This window comes from Columba livia, chromosome 24 (assembly GCF_036013475.1).
Source record: "Columba livia isolate bColLiv1 breed racing homer chromosome 24, bColLiv1.pat.W.v2, whole genome shotgun sequence".
NCBI classification, from domain to species: domain Eukaryota; kingdom Metazoa; phylum Chordata; class Aves; order Columbiformes; family Columbidae; genus Columba; species Columba livia.
Window position 1 is genome coordinate 5,923,433 of NC_088625.1, and position 22,399 is coordinate 5,945,831.

At 46.8% G+C, this 22,399-nt stretch overlaps 1 protein-coding gene across 1 annotated transcript in view; it reads left to right on the forward strand.

Annotated features, from left to right (window-relative positions):
* Positions 1–1,023: 1,023 nt before the first annotated feature.
* Positions 1,024–22,399, forward strand: part of PKNOX2 (PBX/knotted 1 homeobox 2) — a 93,690-nt gene continuing 72,314 nt past the window's right edge. Inside the window, exon 1 of the mRNA XM_065040020.1 lies at positions 1,024–1,154. The gene's annotated coding sequence lies outside the window, so the exon portion shown is untranslated. The remainder of the gene's footprint in view (positions 1,155–22,399) is intronic.

Genomic DNA, 22,399 nt, shown 5'->3' on the forward strand with positions numbered 1-22,399 from the left:
GTGCCCGCAGTATTCCCAGTGCAGGAAGCGCCTGGGTGGGATTTTTGAGGTGCCCTAAATTTAAGGGGGGAGGGGTGTCTGTGGGTGTAGTGTGGAGGGTCGAAGGTCACTGGGTTGGCTCTGAATGTGGCTTGCAGGGGGGAACATGTGTTGGGGGGGCAAATTTTGGGGGGCTCTGAGTGGTGCCCTGGGGGGGGACCCAGGTGCTGGGGGGACTCATTTGGGGGTGTTTGGGGAGGGGTAAATATGGATGGAGGTAAATGTTTAGGGGCAAATGCTGCTCTGGGGGGGCAAATGTGTTTGGGGGGCAAATATGGATGAGGGGTGAATGTCTGGGCGGCGAATGCTGCTGTGGGGGGGAAAATATAGATGGGATAAGTGTTGGGGGGGCAAATGGTGCTTTGGGGGGCAAATGTGTTTGAGGGGACAAATTTTGGGGGCGGGGGGGTAAATGTTTGGGGGGCCCTAAATAGTGCCTCAGGGGGGACCCAGGTGCTTGGGGGTGTAGATGCTGATCTGGGGGGCAAATGTGTTTGGGGGGCCAAATGTTTGGGGGTGGCAAATATTAGGGGAGGTCTGAGTGATGCCTCAGGAGGGACCCAGGTGCTGGGGGGGCCCATTTGGGGGTGTCTGGGCGGGGATAAATAGGAATGGAGGTAAATGTTTGGGGGCAAATGGTGCTTTGGGGGGCAAATGTGATTGGTGGGCAAATTTTGGAGGGGGCAAATAATAAGGGGGGTCAGAGTGGTGACCTGCAGGACAGCCAAGTGCTGGTGGGGCCCATTTGGGGGTACTCGGGGGGGGTCTCAGCACCCTTTGGGGGATTCAGGACCGCACGGGGGGTGCGCGCGAAGGGCCGGCCAGCAGGGGGCGCTGCGCTGAGGCGGCGAGGGGGCGTGTCCAGAGGGCGTGTCCGTGGCGGGAGGGGGCGTGTATTAGCGGCCGGAGGGGCGTGCCCTGGCGGCGGGGGCGTGTCCCGGCGGCGGGGGCGTGTGCTAGCGGTGGGAGGGGCGTGGCCTAGCGGCGGGGGCGTGCCCCGGCGGCGGGGCGGGGCGGGGCGTGTCGGCGGCGGCGCGGCGGGGCCGGGCGGGCGGGCGGCGAAGCGGCGGCCGCGCTGTCAGGCCGGTGTCGGTGTGATGAAGATTGGCGGGCAGGTAGGGCTGTCACTCACCGGCGGGGCCGCCGCGCGGGGGCGGGCGGAGCCGCGCCGAGCGCCGCGGACAAAGCGGCCGGGCCGGCGGGGCACGTGTGGCGGTGGCGGGGACACCCCCCCATCCCTCCCCTCTCCCGTCTCCATCCCCTTCGGTGCGGGAAGTAACTTGCGGTTCCCCGCCCGGTGCGGGAGCGCGGGCCGCGGTTGCAGCGTGTGTGTGTGTCCGGTGTCCGGTTTCCCCCCCGCTCCGTTCTCCGCCCCCCCGCTCCGGGCTGCCCTCCAAGCGGCTGCGGTTCCCGCGGTGACCCCCCCGGCCGGGGGCGGCGATCCCGGGCGGTTGCGGCGATCCCGGGGTTCGCAGCCCCCCCCTCCCGGTTACAACGTCCCCGGACCGACTGCACGCCCCCCCGCCCCGGTTGCACCCCCTGCTTTGCCGCTTGCAATGAACGCCCGGGGGGTTCTACCCCCCCGGCCGGGTCCAACACCCCCGGACTTGCTGCAGTTCCCCCCGGGCGGGGGTTCAACCCCCCAGCCCGTTCCAACACCCCGGACTCGCTGCAGCCCCCCCGGACAGTTGCAACCCCCCCAATCCTTTGCAATGCCCCCCCAAAAGGGTTGCAAACCCCAAGCCAGTTGCAACACCCTCTGCAGCCCCCGAGCAGTTGTAACCCCCCCGGGGGTTTGCAGCCCCCCCGGAGTTGCAAAACCCCCAACCGGTTGCAATTCTTACCCCCCCAACCCCTTGCAAACCCCGCAGGAGTTGCAGCCCCCCCCAACCAGTTACAGTTCTGCCCGCCCCCCCCCCCTCCCAGGACTTTGCAGCCTCCCCACATCCAATTGTAATCCCCTCCGCTGGGGGGTCTGCAGCCCCCCCCAACTGCTTGCAAAGCCCCCCAGGAGTTACAAACCCCCCCGCGTGGATTTGCAGCTCCCCCCATTGCACACCCCCCCCCCCCCAAACCTCTTGCAATTCGCCCCCCCCGGGCTGATTTGGATCAGCTCATTTTGCAGCCGTAAATTTGCCTTCCCCATGCAAAATGGGGGCACCTTCCGCACCCCCCACACCCCCTTCACCTCGGGGTGCCCCCCCAGCACCCACTTTTGGGGGACACACATACACAGAGCTCAACAATAACCCCCCTCCCCCCCATTCCCTAGTGCCCCCACTTTTTTTGGTGCACCCCATTTCCTCGGGACCCCCCCCCAGCCCATCCGAACCCTAAATAAACCCCGTTTTGCAGCTTCGCAGCACGGGGAGGGCTTGTAAAGTAATGTTGAATAGCAATAATTGATATAGAATTGATGTAGAATTGATATAGAATTGATTTAGAATTAATTTGGAATTAATTTGGAATTAATTTGGAATTAATTTAGAATTAATTTAGAATTTATTTAGAATTATTTTAGAATTTATACTGAATTTATACTGAATTTATACTGAATTTATACTGAATTTATGCTGAATTTATATTGAATTTATACTGAATTTATATGGAATTTATACTGAATTTATACTGAATTTCTGCGGGATTTCATGCGGCATCGCGCGACTCGGGGAAGTTTTGGTTGGCTCCATGTTCCCCCCCCCGTCCCCCGTCCCATCTCCGCTCGGCCTCTTTTGTTCCCTATTTTCCTCCCTTCCCAGGATTTGTTGTTTTTATTCCTCTCCGGGAAACTCAAAACCCACCAGGAAATTTTCCAGCTCCCAGATTGGACGAAGGGGCCGGGGGGGACACACACACAACCCCCCCGATTATTTCTGGCGGGGCGGCGGGGGCAGCTGTTTGTTGGAAGCGACTCAAAGAGGCGAAACCCTTTAATTGGGCTTTTAATTTCATTTATTTCACCTTGATTTCAATCGGTGGGAAATTTGGGGGGGGGGGGTGTTGGGGAATGGCGCCTTCCAAAAGCGCTGACTCGGCGCATTCGGCGTCATTAAATCCTGGAAAAAGTGGTGTTTATTTTCAGTGCGACGCAGGATTTGGGTGAATTAATTGAGATTTGGGTGAATTAATTGCGATTGGGATGATTTGCGTTAAAAAGTAATAGAATTTGGGGGGATTGGAGCCATACGATGCGATTGGGACTCCCCCAGATTTATTGGGTTTCCTCCCTCCTTGCTATTTCATTTAATTCCCCTTAATTCCTTCATTAGGGGCACGAGTTAATTGCCGGAGGTTAATTACGCCAGAGGTTAATTAGCGACATCGGGCTGTGCTTGCCGTCAACCCCAAATTGAGTTTCTTAAGGTAATTTGCAGCCTTTTCCCGCCAAAAAAGGGCCTTGAGGTGGTCATGTGACCCCCAGAATTTTAAATTCAATCTATAGAATTTGATGTCCCGTTTTAGAGACACAGGACATTAAATGTCCCCGATGTTGTGGGACGGGGGGAAATAGGGGAGGAAAGTAACGCTTAGTGTCCCCACCGGGATCGTGGGGATGGAGAGGAAGAGGAAATTTCCTCGCTTTTTTTGAGGAAATTTCCTCTTTTTTTTGAGGAAATTTCCTATTTTTTGAGGAAATTTCCTTTTTTTTGGAGAAAATTTCCTTTTTTGAGGAAATTTTCTTTTTTGGAGAAAATTTCATTTTTTTGAGGAAATTTCCTATTTTTTGAGGAAATTTCCCTTTTGAGGAAATTTCCCCCTTTTTGAGGAAGTTTCCCCCTTTTTTGAGGAAATTTCCCATTTTTTGAGGAAGTTTCCTTTTTTTGAGGAAGTTTCCTTTTTATTAAAGAAAACAACCCTTTTTAAAAGGAAATCACTTTTTTGGTAAGGAAACAGGATTTTTATCAAGGAAAACACCTTTTTCCTTTAAGGAAATATCATTTTTTTTTTTTAAAAAGGAAATCTTTTTTAAGGAAATTCCTTTTCTAAACCCAAATCTCTTTCTTTTAAAGGAAATATCCCTTTTTATTAAGGAAATTTCCCATTTTGAAAGGAAATCACCTTTTTCTTTAAGGAAACCACTTTTCTTTTTAATTAGGAAATCACTTTTTTTTTGAGGAAATTAAAGGAAATTCCTTTTGTAAAGGGAATTCCTGTTTTTAGGGAAATTTCCTTTTTTTTTAGAGAAATTTCCTTTTTTTAGGGAAATTTCCTTTTTTTAAGGAATTTCCCTTATTTTTAAAGGAAATTGCCAATTTTTAAGGAAATCGCCTTTTATTTATTTAAAGGAAAAAAATCCCAAAGTTGGGCCGAGCGGGTTTGACCCAATATCTCCATTCCCACTGAATTTTCGCTGCCACCACCGGGGGCTTTAACAAATTACCAAAGGAATTAAATGATTTCCCGGTGTCGTTAATCAGCTCGTTAAGGTGCCGCCTTAAAATAAAGACACACGGGATGGGGTTAGAACTGGTTTTTCTTTGCCCTTGGTGTGGCCAGAAGGGAACATTAAACCCTTTAGGACCCAAATGGGTGCAAGTCGGTGTTTGGTGAATATTTGGGAGCTCCTGGTGCGGTGCTCGGTATTTAATTTTTTTTATTATTATTATTATTATTATTATTATTATTATTATTATTATTATTATTATTATTATTATTATCATTTATTTGACGGGAGGCAGCTGATCCCCAGAGCCATGGGGAGGAGGAGATTTCATTTTCAATTTATTTTTCAATTTAATTTTCAATTTAATTTTCAACTGAATTTTCAACTGAATTTGAAAATTTAATTAGAAAATCTAATTTGATAATTTAATTTGAAACGTTATTTTAAATTAATTTTCATTTGCGTTTTTATTTTATTTTACTTTTAATTATTATCATTTCTTTAATCTTATTTGATTTTTAAATTCTCATCAAATTGTGGCATCATGGATTCATTTCGATTGGTAAAGACCTTTAAGCTCATCGAATCCACCAGGCACATCCGCTCTAACCTACGTCCCCAGGCACCATGGCGTGGCCCTTTTTATTTGCCTTTTTTCCCCCCTTTTTCTCATTTTCCACTTTTTTTAGTCCCTTCCCTTCCCTTCCCTTCCCTTCCCTTCCCTTCCCTTCCCTTCCCTTCCCTTCCCTTCCCTTCCCTTCCCTTCCCTTCCCTTCCCTTCCCTTCCCTTCCCTTCCCTTCCCTTCCCTTCCCTTCCCTTCCCTTCCCTTCCCTTCCCTTCCCTTCCCTCCCCCTCCCCCTCCCCCTCCCCCTCCCCCTCCCCCTCCCCCTCCCCCTCCCCCTCCCCCTCCCCCTCCCCCTCCCCCTCCCCCTCCCCTTCTCCTTTCCCTTCCCCTTCCCCTTCTCCTTTCCTTCTTCCCCTTCCCCTTCCCCTTTCCTTCTTCCCCTTCCCCTTTCCTTCTTCCCCTTCCCCTTCCCTTTCCTTCCTCCCCTTCCCCTTCCCCTTCCCCTTCCCCTTCCCCTTCCCCTTCCCCTTCCCCTTCCCCTTCCCCTTCCCCTTCCCCTTCCCCTTCCCCTTCCCCTTCCCCTTCCCTTCCCCTTTCCTTCTTCCCCTTCCCCTCCTTTTCCTCTTTTCCCTTTTACCCTTTTCCCTTTCCCCTTCCTTTTCCCCCTTTCCCCCCTTTTATTGATTTCCCTCTTCCTCTCTCCCTCGCCCCTATTTCCTCTTTCCCCCGCTTTTCCAGCCCTTTTCCGCTGCACTGACCGAGGTCCATGACCCGAACCCTCGGCCTCTTTCATTTCATTGGCCGCTTAATCACCTCGTGACAACCAATGATCACTAATCAGCGCGGAGCTGACGAGTGGGACCCAGTGGAGAGAAAACGATGTTCAAACATCTGGATTCTGAGTGGTCGCTGTGCTCGAGGACTTAAACAATGATCCATTGTTATAGGCGTTTATTGTAATTATAATAATAATTATAATTATTATATTTTATTTATGGATTTATTTTATTTTTTAATTTTTATCATTATTATCTCAATCCAACTTTTAATGATATTTGTGCCATTTTAGGGATATTTGTGCAATTTTAGGGATTCTGGTCCAGTTTTTAGGGATTCTGGTGCTATTTACTGATGCAATTTTAAGGATACTGGTCCAAGTTTTGGGGATACTGGTCCAATTTTTAGGGATATTGGTGCAGTTTTAATGACACTTGTGCAATTTTAGGGATTCTGGTGCAATTTTACGGGATGCTGGTGCCATATTAAGGGAATCTGGTGCAATTTTAGGGATGCTGGTACCATTTACTGGTCCAATTTTTAGGGATAATGGTGCAGTTTTAATGATATTTGTGCAATTTTTATGGATATTTGTGCAATTTTTAGGGATGCCGGTGTGGTGTATATTAACGATATTTGTGCAATTTTGGGGATGCTGGTGCCATTTTTATGGATATTGGTCCAATTTTAGGGATACTGCTGCCATTTTTCGGGATGCTGGTGCCATAATAAGGGAATCTGGTGCAATTTTAGGGATGCTGGTACCATTTACTGGTCCAATTTTTATCGATAATGGTGCGGTTTTAATGATATTTGTGCAATTTTAGGGATTCTGGTGCAAATTTTAGGGATATTTGTGCAATTTTAGGGATGCTGGTCCAATTTTTAGGGATATTGGTGCAATATTTAGGGATGCTGGTGCAACTTTAGGGATTCTGGTGCAACTTTTAGGGATTCTGGTGCAATTTTTAGGGATGCTGGTGCAGTTTTTTGGGATATTTGTGCAATTTTAGGGATACTGGTTCAATTTTTATGGATATTGGTCCAATTTTAGGGATTCTGGTGCAATTTTTCGGGATCCTGGTGCCATATTAAGGGAATCTGGTGCAATTTTAGGGATGCTGGTACCATTTACTGGTCCAATTTTTAGGGATACTGGTGCAGTTTTAATGACATTTGTGCAATTTTAGGGATTCTGGTGCCATTTTTTGGGATATTTGTGCAATTCTAGGGATGCTGGTGCAAATTTTTATGGATATTGGTCCAATTTTATGGATACTGCTGCAATTTTTCGGGATGCTGGTGCCATATTAAGGGAATCTGGTGCAATTTTAGGGATGCTGGTACCATTTACTGGTCCAATTTTTAGCGATACTGGTGCAGTTTTAATGATATTTGTGCAATTTTAGGGATTCTGGTGCAAATTTTAGGGATATTTGTGCAACTTTTAGGGATGCTGGTCCAATTTTTAGGGATATTGGTGCAATATTTAGGGATGCTGGTGCAACTCTAGGGATTCTGGTGCAACTTTTAGGGATTCTGGTGCAATTTTTAGGGATGCTGGTGCGGTTTTTCGGGATATTTGTGCAATTTTAGGGATACTGGTTCAATTTTTATGGATATTGGTCCAATTTTAGGGATTTTGGTGCACTTTTTCGGGATCCTGGTGCCATATTAAGGGAATCTGGTGCAATTTTAGGGATGCTGGTACCATTTACTGGTCCAATTTTTAGGGATACTGGTGCAGTTTTAATGATATCTGTGCAATTTTGGGGATTCTGGTGCAATTTTTCGGGATGCTGGTGCCATATTAAGGGAATCTGGTGCAATTTTAGGGATGCTGGTACCATTTACTGGTCCAATTTTTAGGGATGCTGGTGCAGTTCTGTTGCTGTTTGTGCCATTTTGGGGATGCGGGTGGAATTTTGCGGGATGCTCGGCCGATTTTCGGGCTGCTGCTGTGATTTGATGGATCCCGCTCCATGTTTGTGGGACACTAAATCATCGCCCTTCCCCGAACCGCCTCAAAAACTACAATTTTGGGTTTTTTTTCCCCCATTTTTCCCCTTTTCATGTTCCCAAAACCCCAAACATCCGAAGGACCCGCTGAGAATATTTACACTAAAGAGCCCTAATAAACCCCGCTTTGCAAAACCCCCCTAATAAACCCCGCTTTGCAAACCCCCCCAATAAACCCCGCTTTGCAAAGCCCCTAATAAACCCCGCTTTGCAAAGCCCCCCTAATAAACCCTGCTTTGCAAAGTCCCCTTAATAAACCCCACTTTGCAAAAGCCCCTTAATTAACCCCACTTTGCAAAACCCCCCTAATAAACCCCGCTTTGCAAAACCTCCTAATAAAGCCCGGTTTGCAAAGCCCCCCAATAAACCCCGCTTTGCAAACCCCCCCAATAAACCCCGCTTTGCAAAGCCCCCTTAATAAACCCTGCTTTGCAAAGCCCCTAATAAACCCCGCTTTGCAAAGCCCCTTTAATAAACCCCGCTTTGCAAAGCCCCCTTAATAAACCCCGCTTTGCAAAGCCCCCCTAATAAACCCCGCTTTGCAAAACCTCCTAATAAAGCCTGGTTTGCAAAGCCCCCCTAATAAACCCCACTTTGCAAACCACCCCTAATAAACCCCGCTTTGCAAAGCCCCTTTAATAAACCCCGCTTTGCAAAGCCCCCTTAATAAACCCCGCTTTGCAAAGCCCCTTTAATAAACCCTGCTTTGCAAAGCCCCCTAATAAACCCCGCTTTGCAAACCCCCCCAATAAACCCCGCTTTGCAAAGCCCCCTTAATAAATCCCGCTTTGCAAAACCCCCTTAATTAACCCCGCTTTGCAAAACCCCCTAATAAACCCCGCTTTGCAAAACCCCCTTAATTAACCCCACTTTGCAAAGCCCCCCTAATAAACCCCACTTTGCACAACCTCCTTAATAAACCCCGCTTGACAAAACCCCCTTAGCAAGACCCCCTTCCAAACCCTCTTAATAAGACCCCCTTAGCAAGACCCCGCTTTGCAAAACCGCCCATAGCAAACCCCGCTTAACAACCCCCCTTTAGCAACCCACCCCCAGCAAAACCCCCTTCACAAACCCCGCTTTGCAAAGCCCACTTAGCAAACCACCCTTAACAAGACCCGTTTCCAAACCCTGCTTAGCAAGACCCCCTTAATAAGACCCCCCACAAAGCCCGCTTAGGAAGACCCCGCTTTGCAAAACCCCCTTAGCAAACCCACCTCAGCGAACCTCACTTAGCAAGACCCTGCTTAGATATCCCCCGTTAGGATGACCCACTTAGCAAACTCGCCTTAATAAGCCCCTTTAGCAAGACCCTGCTTAGCAAAGGACCCCTTTGCAAACTCCCCCAGCAAAACCCCCTTAATAAACCCCGCTTTGTAAAGCCCCCTTAGCCAACTCCCTTAGCAAACCCTGCGTAGCAACCCCCCCTTGATAAGACCCTCTTAGCAAAACCTCCTTAGCAAACCCTGCTTAGCAAAACCCTCCTTAGAAGCCCCCCAGCAAACCCCCCTTAATAAACCCCGCTTTGCAAAGCCCCCTTAGCAAACCCCCTTAGCAAGACCCTACTTAGCAAAACCCCCTTAATAAGACCCCCTTAACAAAGCCCCCTTAGGAAGACCCCGCTTTGCAAAACCCTCTTAGCAAACCTCACTTAGCAAGACCCTGCTTAGAAAGACCCCCTTAGGATGACCCACTTAGCAGACCCCCCTTAATAAGCCCCCTTTAGCCAACCCCCTTAGCAAACCCTGCTTAGCAAACCCCCCTAAGCAGCCCCTCAGCAAAACCCCCTTAATAAACCCCGCTTTGCAAAGCCCCCTTAGCAAACTCCCTTAGCAAGACCCCACTTAGCAAACCCTGCTTAGCAAACCCCCTTTAATAAGACCCCCTTTCAAACCCTGCTTAGCAAGACCTCACTTAGCAAAACCCCCTTAACAAGACCCCCTTAACAAAGCCCCCTTAGGAAGACCCCGCTTTGCAAAACCCCTTTAGCAAACCTCACTTGGCAAGACCCTGCTTAGAAAACCCCCCTTAGGATGACCCACTAGGCAAACTCCCCTTAATAAGCCCCCTTTAGCAAGACCCTGCTTAGGAAGTGACCCCTTTGCAAACTCCCCCAGCAAAACCTCCTTAATAAACCCCGCTTTGCAAAGCCCCCTTAGCAAACCCCCTTAGCAAGACCCCACTTAGCAAACCCTGCCTAGCAACCCCCCCTTAATAAGACCCCCTTCCAAACCCTGCTTAGCAAGACCCCCTTAGCAAACCCCCCTTAATAAGACCCCCTTAACAAAGCCCCCTTAGGGAGACCCCGCTTTGCAAAACCCCCTTAGCAAGACCCTGCTTAGAAACCCCCCATTAGGAATACCCCCATAGCAAAACCCCCTTAATAAGCCCCCTTTAGCCAAACCCCCTTAGCAAAACCCTGCTTAGCAAGACGCCCCAGCAAAACCCCCCTAATAAACTCCTTTAACATCCCCCCTTAATAAGCCCCCTTAGCAAACCCCCTCGAGCTCGTTTCCCGGCCGGGGGACACCCAGACCCGGGACCCCCAGACCCCAGCAGCCAAAATTCAGCCCCTTTGTTTCCTGTTCCCCGCTTGGACTCGACTCGGGGCCGCTCAACAAGCCCCTCTTTGTGTTAATTTAATTAATCGCCAGGGATGAGACAAGCTGCACCGGCTCCAAATACCTGCTCAGTTTTGGTGGGGTGGGGGATACACATTGGTAATTGAACCAATATTTACTACTTAAAGTTCATATTTCGATAAGACAGGGGAGCGGCCGCGTGTTTATTTTCGGGCTGCGCGTCACATGAAACCCGGAGAAATTGTTGGTGAAACGAGATCTCGGCTTAAAATAGCCCCAAAAATCACAACACGACCCACGGCCGGGACGACCCATCCGGGTTCATTTCTCATTTACTCCTCGGTTTGCTTGTCGGGGGAACACAAACGGGTTGTTCCCCCATCCCGGGTGGGTTTTCCATTCGGATAATGGGAATTTTTTGGGGAAAAGATCGAAGAATTTGGGATATTTGGGCCCGGTTGTTATTTCTCCACTGTGCTGGAGCATCCAGCCCAGGATGATCCATCATGCCCAGTTTGTAATAATTATCCCCCCTTGGCGTTTTTAGGGTGAAAAATTAAGATTTTCCTATAGGAAAAGGATAATATTTGATGTATTAACAAAACTCAGTGTTTTTTACTGGATTTTGGTTGTGTTGGCTGGGCTGTGCTGGTGAATGGGGCTGCATGCAGCTGGCGGCCAGTCACTAGTGGTGTCCCCAGGGGTCAGGGTTGGGTCCAGTCCTGTTTAACATCTTGATTGATGATTTAGATGAGGGGATTGAGACCATCATCAGCAAATTTGCTGCTGACACCAAGTTGGGAGGGAGTGTGGACCTGCTGGAAGGCAGGAGGGCTCTGCAGAGGGATCTGGAGAGACTGGAAAAATGGGCCGATTCCAATGGGCTGAAGTTCAACAAGACCAAGTGCCGGGTCCTGCCCTTTGGCCACAACAACCCCCTGCAGCGCTCCAGGCTGGGCACAGAGTGGCTGGAGAGCAGTCAGGCAGAAAGGGACCTGGGGAGACTAATGGACAGGAAGCTCAGCATGAGCCAACAGTGTGCCCAGGTGGCCAAGAAGGCCAATGGTGTCCTGTCCTGGATCCAAACCAGCGTGGTCAGCAGGACAAGGGCAGTGATCCTTCCCCTGTGCTCTGCATTGGGGAGGCCACACCTGGAGTGTTGTGTTCAGTTCTGGGCCCCTCAGGTCAGGAAAGAGATTGAAGTGCTGGAGCGGGTCCAGAGAAGAGCAACAAGACTGGGGAAGGGACTGGAACACAAGCCCTATGGGGAGAGGCTGAGGGAGCTGGGCTTGTTTAGTCTGGAGAAGAGGAGGCTTAGAGCTGAGCTCAGCACTCTCTAGAACTACCTGAAGGGCAGTTCTAGCCAGGTGGGGATTGGGCTCTTCTCCCAGGCATTCAGCAATAGGACAAGGGGCCATGGGCTTCAACTCTGCCAGGGGAAACTGAGGCTGGAGATGAGAAAGCAATTCTTTGCAGAGAGAGTGGTCAGGATTGGAATGGCTGCCCAGGGAGGTGCTGGACTCACCGGCCCTGGAGGTTTGTAAACTGAGATTGGACATGGCACTCAGTGCCATGATCTAGTGAATGGACTGGAGTTGGACCAAGGGTTGGACTGGATGATCTCTGAGGGCTTTTCCAACCCAGGCCATTCTGTTATTATGTAATTAAATTTTTTCTGGGATGAAGTCGAGATGCTGAAAATTGGGAATCCCCGGGCGATGCGATTGGGGTTCGAGTCGGATTTTGCTCCTTGGTGCGTTGGGGGAATGGTTGGGATTTGCTTTTTCAAGTGGGGAAAAGGAAGGAAAAGAGCAGGAAAGGAAAGAAATTTGGTTAAAAAGAAAATAATTAAAAAGGAAAATTAAAAAAAAATGAAAATGAAATGGGGAAAAAGAGCAAAACGAAAAGTGCAAAATGACAAAATTGAAATTAAAAGAACCAAAGAAAATAAAAATTGAGAAGAAAATGGAAATAAATAATAATAATAAAAATATCCCCCCCCAGAAGGTGTTTTGGTGCCGCAGAGCGAACCCCTGGCTCTTCCATTATTCTATTAGCGTTTCCAAGCCGGTATTAAGTGGACATGATTCCTTCCCACGCACCATTAATTTTGGTTTATTGCTGCCCTGATGGCCATTACCCTTTTTTTCCCTTTAATTTCCCCTCCAGCGCATTCCCCCATTAACTTTGTACAATTAGCACGAGCGGAGCTGTTAAGGGGCAGCGGGGGGAGGATTTTGGGGTCCTGGAAGCTCCTGGTCCCCCCGCAGGGATGTGACTCGTGGGATTTTGGGATGAAGCATCCAAAAGACCCCGGGCCAGCGACGGGTGTCCCCCCGGATTGTCTTTTTGTGTCACCCAGATTGGCAAAGGTGCTCGTAGGGCACCCAAATTATAAAGAGATCCTGATGGGGCACCCAAATTGGCAAGATTGTTGCAGGGCACCCAAATGAATGACCCCAGTAGGGCACCCAAATTAACAAAGACCCTTGTAGGGCACCCAAATAAAAGACCCCAGTGGGGCACCCAACATAGCAAAGACTGTGGGATGGCACCCAAATCAGCAGCGATGCTCACGGGGCACCCAAATTAGCAAAGACCCTTGTAGGGCACCCTAAATCAGGAAAGACCATGAGATGGTACCCAAATGATCAATGATGCTGATAGGGCACCCGAATTAGCAATGGTCCTTGCAGGGCACCCTAATTAGCAAAGACTGTGGGATGGCACCCAAATCAGCGACGATGCTCACGGGGCACCCAAATTAGCAAAGACCCTTGTAGGGCACCCAAATGATCAGTGATGCTCACAGGGCACCCAAATTAGCAATGGCCCCTTGCAGGACTCCCTAATTAGGAAAGACCCTCTCAGGGCACCCTAATTAGCAAAGAGACTTGCAGGGCACCCAAACAAAAGACCCCAGTGGGGCACCCAAATTAATGACTTCAGAAGGGCACCCAAATTAGCAATGGTCCTTGCAGGACACCCAAATTAATGACCTCATCAGGGTATATATTTTATAGGCATATATAAAAATTAATATTTCATTAAATACATATATTAATATAAATTAATATCTATTAGCAATAATAATATTAATAATATATTAATATTAATATATTAATAATGAATATAGTAGGGGAATATATTGTAGAATATTATATTCTTTTATATATATGGAATATTATACAATATTTTACTATATTACCCATATATGTATATATTTTATATATATAGTATTTGGAATATATTGATGGAATGTATTGAGGAATATCATATATTGGCGACTATTACATAATATTATATGCTAGTTCCCAATATATATTGAAGGATGTTATATAATATTGTCTATTTTATCTTAATATAATATTAATATTTAATATTAATAGACTATTAATATTGGGGGGGATGCAGTGGGGGCTGCGCATCCTTGGGCTGTTTCTTGGCAACCTCATCTTCACACCACACCTCAAAATCCCCCAAATCTCCCCATTTTGTGCGTGACGACACAAAATTCTTGCGTCTTGGGAACCGATGGAGGGGGGAAAATGCATCGTTGGGGGGGGAAATCAGTATCTTAGGGCTGCTAAAATGAAACGAACGCCGTTATCGTTATGACGCTGCCGTTACCATTACGATGCTGCTGCGCTCCCGGGCGTCATTAGGGACCAGAGTGAACATCCCCGCAGCCTTAAGGTTAAAAAAGCCTTAAATAAGAGGTACAAATCATGTTGTAATACCTGAAATTCAAATCAAAAATGCACATTTTCATCCTGGGGGGTGCCAATCTCACCCCACCTAAATTTGGGGTTTTCTACGTGCCCGTCTCCAAATTCTAATTCATTTTGCTGGTTTTTGGGGCGCCAAAACGAATTTGCTGATGAGACGCTCAAAGGCTTTTTGGCGAGCACAGGGGGATCTTCCCATTAACCCCTCCCCAAAAAACCCGCTCGCAATTAACGGCTTCGCTTAATCGCACCCCCTGTCCAGAGGAGGATTGTCTTACGGGTAATTTCGTTTGCCTAACGAGATTTTTTGCTAATTAAATCTCCTTTCGGGGGGCGCGCTTCTCGCTGCGGGAAATGTTTGGGAAGCCATCGGTGGATGAATAAAACGGGGGGATAGTGGAATGGAAACGGTGCTTTGGAAAATCAAGTCATTTTTGCTTTTCCGTCCCCAAAAATGATCGGGGAATTGTGTCCCGCGTCCCCCTTATTTGCGCGTCAAATAATCTTCTTGCGTCAAATAATAAATGTATTTTTGGTTGGAAAGTACCAAATAGTTTTGTTATTGTCTTATATTTGGGAAATTTGGGAAAATGAATTTGGGAAATTCAGGAAACTGGGGAAATTCAGGAGAATGAATTTGGGAAATGGTAGGAAAATAATTAGAGAGCAGCGTAGGGAAAGGGAGCTGGGGGTCCTGGGGACAGCAGGGTGACCATGAGCCAGCACTGGGCCCTTGTGGCCAGGAAGCCAATGGTACCTGGGGTGGGTTAGAAGGGGGTGGTCAGTAGGTCAGAGAGGTTCTCCTGCCCCTCTGCTCTGCCCTGGGGAGACCACACCTGGAATCTTGTGTCCAGCTGTGGCCCCTCAGTTCCAGCAGGACAGGGAACTGCTGGAGAGAGTCCAGCGCAGCCACCAAGATGCTGGAGGGAGTGGAGCATCTCCCGTGTGAGGAAAGGCTGAGGGAGCTGGGGCTCTGGAGCTGGACAAGAGGACACTGAGGGGGGACTCATTCCTGGGGATCAAGATGGAAAGGGGGAGTGTCAGGAGGATGGAGCCAGGCTCTTCTGGTGACAACCAGGGACAGGACAAGGGGCAATGGGTGCAAACTGGAACACAGGAGGTTCCAGTGAAAGAGGAGAAGCAACTTGTTGGGGTGAGGGTGGCAGAGCCTGGCCCAGGCTGCCCAGGGGGGTTGTGGAGTCTCCTTCTCTGCAGACATTCCAACCCGCCTGGACACCTTCCTGTGTAACCTCATCTGGGTGTTCCTGCTCCATGGGGGGATTGCACTGCATGAGCTTTCCAGGGCCCTTCAACTCCTGACACTCTGGGATTCTGTGAAGTATATTCAGTAAATTTGGGAAATTCGGGAAAATGAAGTCAGTGCATTCAGGAAATTGAGGAAATTCAGGAGAACGAATTTGGGCAACTTGGGAAATTTATGGAATTCAAGAGAATGAATTCAGGTCATTTAGTAAATTTAGGAAAATGAATTCTGGAAACTGAGGAAGAGAATCGGTGCAAACTCAGGACAGAAGATGGAGCAGAAGTCGCGCATCTCTATATCTGTTTTTTTCCTGTAAAAATCTCTGTTTCTGCCAACCCTGCGGAAATCTCAGCAAATTCACTTTGGATTGAACAGAATCCAACCAAATAGGGCCCTGGAAAGGAGATTTCTCTCGAAAATGTCACATATTAGGGTTTCTCCATCTGTCTCGAGTCTCTCAAGAGTTATTGTGATGATGTATTCCTAGGACGTGGCTCTTGCGCCAGATCCCGGCCCTGGGAATCAATCTCAGCTCTGTCACAAAATCAGTGGGAATAACGTGAAGTTGAGTTTGGAGAGGGACGCGCCACAAAGATATATAGAATAGATAATACATCATATATGATATGTAGAATAACTGGGTTTCTGCCCGTTTATAATATATACTGTAATATACATTTACATTATATGTGTGTGAAAATGCATCAAAATATATTTATTGTAAGTTGTGTATATTTACATAGACAATATATATATATAAAACATATACTGATAGATATAGGTAATTTATTTTACATTATATATTATCTGCATAATCTAGATTATCAGTATCATCTGTATAGTGTATAATATGTATATTACATAATGTATATGTATAGAATATATTATATCTGCATATTCATCGTATATATAATATATAGATAGCATAGGTTGTATGAATAATATATAATTCATATTATCAATATAGTATAATACAATACATCATGAACTTTTAAGATGAATAATGAGCTATTTATATATAATGAACTATTAACTATGTATGTTTATAATACGTATTATATATTGCTATTACTATGCATTATGTATTATGTATTATGCATGATATGTAACATATTATATTATATATTATATATTATATATTATATATTATATATTATATATTATATATTATATATTATATATTATATATTATATATTATGTATTATGTATTATGTATTATGTATTATGTATTATGCATGATATATAACATATAACATATAACATATAACATATAACATATAACATATAACATATAACATATAACATATAACATATAATATATAATATATAAATTATAATTATAATTTATAAATTATAATTATAATATATAATATATTATTTACTATTATTCATTATTTATTGTTTATTATTTATTATACATTACTACGACACATGAGATATATAATATACAATATATCTTATATATTCTATACTAACATATAATATAGAAAATATAGGCAATATAGGTAATACACATGGTATATATGATATATGATGATATATGCACACCAGCAGCTCCTGGTCATTCCCCTATGTGTTCCCCTGCTCACTCCTTGCCCCCCCCTTGCATGCTTCCTTGCACTCTTCCTTGCACACCTGCAGCTCCCATTTCATCCTCCTTGCACATTCCCCTGCACAATCCCTTGCACGCTCCCTTGCACACCTGCAGTTCCCGTTCATCCTCCCATGCATGTTCCCCTACTTGTTCCCTGCACACTCCCATGCACAATCCCTTGCACACCTGCTGTTCCCCTTCATCCCTCCATGCTCGCTCCCCTGCACACTCCCTTGCACACCTGCAGCTCCCACACATCCTTCCCTGCACATTCCCCGGCTCACTCCCTGCGTGCTCCCTTACACACTCCCCTGCACACCTGTAGCTCCTCTTTCATCCTCCCTGCACACTCCCTTGCACACTCCCTTGCACACTCCCTTGCACACCAGCAGCTCCTGGTCATCTTCCAATGCTTGTCCCCTGCTCAATCCCTGCACGCTCCCTTGCACGCTTCTTTGCACACCCGCAGCTCCCATTCATCTCCCAATGCCTGTTCCTCTGCGGGCTCTTTGCACACTCCCTGGACACTTCCTTGCACACTTCTTTGCACACCTGCAGCTCCCATTCATCATTCTGTGCACGTTTCCCTGCACACTCCCTGGACACTCCCTTGCACACTCCTTGCACACCTCCAGCTCCTGTTCATCCTTCTGTGCACATTTCCCTGCATATTCTCCTGCACACTTCCTTACATGCTCCCTGCACACTCCCCTGCACTCTCCTTGCACACTCCCAGCATGCTCCCTTGCACACTCCTCGCACACTTCTTTGCACACTCCCTTGCACACTTCCTCACACACTTGTTGCACACTCCCTTGCACACCCACTTGCATGCTCCCTTGCACACTTATTTGCACACTCACTGCATGATCCCTTGCACTCCCTCAGCTCCCATTCCCCCTCCCCATTCACTCCATTGCACACTCCCTTGCACACTCCTTGCACACCTCCAGCTCCCGTTCATCCTTCTGTGCACGTTTCCCTGCACACTCCCTTGCACACTTCCTGGACACTTCCTTGCACACCCCTTTGCACACTCCTTGCACACCTCCAGCTCCCGTTCATCCTTCTGTGCACATTCCCCTGCACTCTCCCTTGCACACTTCCTGGACACTCCCTTGCACACTCCTTTGCACACTCCTTGCACACCTCCAGCTCCTGTTCATCCTTCTGTGCACATTCCCCTGCACCTTCCCTTGCACACTCCCTGGACACTCCCTTGCACACTCCTTGCACACTCTCTTGCACACTCCTTGCACACTCCTTGCACACCTCTAGCTCCCGTTCATCCTTCTGTGCACATTTCCCTGCATATTCTCCTGCACACTTCCTTACACGCTCCCTGCACACTTCTTGCACACTCCCAGCATGCTCCCTTGCACACTCCTCACACACTTCTTTGCACACTCCCTTGCACACTTCTTCACACACTTGTTGCACACTCCCTTGCACGCTCCCTTGCACACTTATTTGCACACTCATTGCATGCTCCCTTGCACTCCCTCAGCTCCCATTCCCCCTCCCCACTCACTCCTTTGCACGCTCCCTTGCACGTTTTCTTACACATTTCCTTACACGCTCCCACCACCCCACAACCCCATTTCCTCCCCCACCACCCACCCCCAAACCTCCCCAAATCACCCCATTTCCTCCCCAAATTTGCAAGAATTTAACCCAAACTCCCACAGGACTCGGGTGAATTTGCAGCTCTGGGATCTTTGTGCATGAAGATTTGCAGGACTTTTAATAATATCTATTAATAGTTGATATTATTTAATAATATTTAATACAATTAACATCATTATTTGATATTATTTAATATTATTTGATACGATTTATTATTATTTAACATTATTTAATGTCGTAGCGAAAGCTCAAAAAATAATGGGGAGGACAGTGAGAGCCCCGTCGAGAACAAAATAATCGGGGACCGAGCAGAAATGCAGAAAATTAATATTAAAAATAGATATAGGAAGAAAAAATATATAGATATTAATGAACCATTAAATCTCAGCGTGGGTTGGATTCCATAGGAGCTGGAAAATCCCCCCGGAAGGGCAAGAGAAAGGAAATCAAAGTGTTTTATCGTCGACCTCGTTCTGCGATAACGACCCGAACGTGGTTTTTAAACCAGAGGCGACACTTGGGGCGGTTTATTATTACTTATTATTTATTATTTTTGGGGGGTATTTTATTATTTTTCATGGCCTTTTATTCTTTATTTTGGAGGCTTTTCTGATTTATTTAGGGAGGATTTTATGCATTTTTTTTGGAGTATTTTATTATTTTGGGGGGTGTTATTAATTCAGGGGAGTATTTAATTATTTCTTTGGAATAATTATACATTTTGGTGGGCATTTGATGATTTTCTATGGCATTTTATAATTTCTTTAGGTGTATTTTATGATTTCTTTAGGAGTATTTTATAATTCGAAGGCATATTTTATTATTTTTGGGGGGAATTCTATTAATATTGGGGAGTATGTTCCAGCATCTTCGGCTTCTCCACCCACCCAAGACTCCAAATAGCAACAAAATTATAACCAATATATCTATGAAAACATGAAATATAGAATTTCCCTGTGCGGGTTTCAGTGCAAAATACTCTTTAAAGGACTTTTTTTTTCTGCAAACCCCCATTTTAAGGCCATTTTTGGGTGCAAACCCCCGTTTTAAGAACATTTTTGCTTCAAGCCCCCATTTTAAGGACGTTTTTGGGTGCAAACTCCTCTTTCAAAGCCCGTTTTTGCTGCCTGAGTGGCTTTTTTGGGGTGGAAACACCAGTTTCAAGGCCTTTTTCTTTGCTTAAAAAGGCTTTACAGGCTCCACTAAAGCCACGTCGGGACAGATTTTGGGGCAAACCACCACAATTTTAGGAAATAATACCCCTTTTTCCTCCTTCCACCGGGCAAACCTGCTTCCCAAAGCCTCATTTTAACACTAAGCTAACCCAAGTTTGCCTCAAACAATCGTGTTTTGCATAGAAAAATAAGACAACAACCTGTTGTGGAGGAATTTGTGTTACACTGGGCCAGGCTCTGGCACCCTCACCCCCAACAAGTTGCTTCTCCTCTTTCACTGGAACCTCCTGTGTTCCAGTTTGCACCCATTGCCCCTTGTCCTGTCACTGGTTGTCACCAGAAGAGCCTGGCTCCATCCTCCTGACACTCCCCCTTTCCATCTTGATCCCCAGGAATGAGTCCCCCCTCAGTCTCCTCTTGTCCAGCTCCAGAGCCCCAGCTCCCTCAGCCTTTCCTCACACGGGAGATGCTCCACTCCCTTCAGCATCTTGGTGGCTGCGCTGGACTCTCTGCAGCAGTTCCCTGTCCTGCTGGAACTGAGGGGCCACAACTGGACACAAGATTCCAGGTGTGGTCTCCCCAGGGCAGAGCAGAGGGGCAGGAGAACCTCTCTGACCTACTGACCACCCCCTTCTAACCCACCCCAGGTACCATTGGCTTCCTGGCCACAAGGGCCCAGTGCTGGCTCATGGTCACCCTGCTGTCCCCAGGACCCCCAGCTCCCTTTCCCCTACGCTGTTCTCTAATAGGTCATTCCCAACTCGTACTGGAACCTGGGGTTGTTCCTGCCCAGATTCAAGACTCTACACTTGCCCTTGTTCTATTTCATTAAATGTTTCCCCGCCCAACTCTCCAGCCTGTCCAGGTCTCTGATGGCAGCACAGCTTCCAGTGTCACCACTCCTCCCAGCTTGGTGTCACCAGCAAACTTGCTGATAGTCACTCTATTCCCTCGTCCAGATCACTGATGAATATATTGAATAACACCGGCCCCAGCACTGCCCCTGAGGCACTGCACTGGGTACAGGCCTCAACTGGACTCTGCCCATTGACCACGACTCTCTGGCTTCTTCCCTTCAGCCAGTTCGCAGTCACCTCACTCCCCGCTCATCCAGACCGCACTCCCTCAGTTCAGCTGTGAGGATGCTGTGGAGACTGTGTCAAATGCCTTACTCAAGTCAAGGTGGATCATGTCATATCCCAAAAAGCTCCATCCAGGTGGGAAAAAATGGTGATTTTTGCCTTTTTTTGGCCCAAAGTTGAAGTTTTCTCGCGGACCCTTCGCCGCCCGCTGGTTGTTTTTCCATCGCTTGTAATTATGTTGATTTTCTCAGCCACCCCCCCCGGTGCAGCTTATTAAGGGGAATATTTTTATTTATGGGGGTTCCTGGCGGCTCCCGCCGGCGTTTCCAATTACTCCTGTAATTGTCTTTCCGTAATGGGCACAAAACCATCGCGCTCGATGAGGCGGCTCCGCCGAGATGGGGGTTTCGCTTCATTAAAGGCGAATGGAAGAAAAAAAGAGATTTAAACTGTTTCTTTGGGTTTGTCGGGATGACTCGGGGGGTTGGGGGGACGTGGATTCGCAGCATCACTGGGTTGGGGATGGTTCCCCCGCTCCAGCCCGAGATTTGTGTTTTCATTTTATTTTATTTTATTTTATTTTATTTTATTTTATTTTATTTTATTTTATTTTATTTTATTTTATTTTATTTTATTTTATTTTATTTTATTTTAATGTTTATTCATTTTTTTCTCCTTCTCCTTCTCCTTCTCCTTCTCCTTCTCCTTCTCCTTCTCCTTCTCCTTCTCCTTCTCCTTCTCCTTCTCCTTCTCCTTCTCCTTCTCCTTCTCCTTCTCCTTCTCCTTCTCCTTCTTTTCCTTCCCTTCCCCTTCCCCTTCCCCTTCCCCTTCCCCTTCCCCTTCCCCTTCCCCTTCCCCTTCCCCTTCCCCTTCCCCTTCCCCTTCCCTCTTCCCTCTTCCCTCTTCCCTTCCCCCTTCCCCTTCCCCTTCCCCTTCCCCTTCCCCTTCCCCTTCCCCTTCCCCTTCCCCTTCCCCTTCCCCTTCCCTCTTCCCTCTTCCCTCTTCCCTCTTCCCTTCCCCCTTCCCCTTCCCCTTCCCCTTCCCCTTCCCCTTCCCCTTCCCCTTCCCCTTCCCTTCCCTTCTCTTCCCTTCCCCTTCCCCTTCCCTCTTTTCTCTTTATATATATATAGAATGAATTTAATTGGATAATGTGGGTGAAGGCATATATAGATACCAAATAAATCGAATAATCATTGAATAATCAATATATTGGATTGATAGAATTGGATAATGTGGATAAAGACACATATATATTGATATATTGATATGTTGATATACTGATGTATTGATATATTGATATATTTATCTATAATGATATACTTTTTATACTTACATATTTTATAGATATATAGTCATTCAGGAATTTATATATTGGATGGATATAATTGGATAATGCGGCTAAAGACACACATCTCTATATTTTATATAGATAAAAAGTGGTTATCATTGTAAATATATTTATTTTTCTGCTGAATAATGTAAATATCAGATGGTGCGTCCTGTGGGGAACAAGGAGAAATTCCCGCGTTCCACCCAAGAAACGGCTCCAAGGCCCCGCTTGG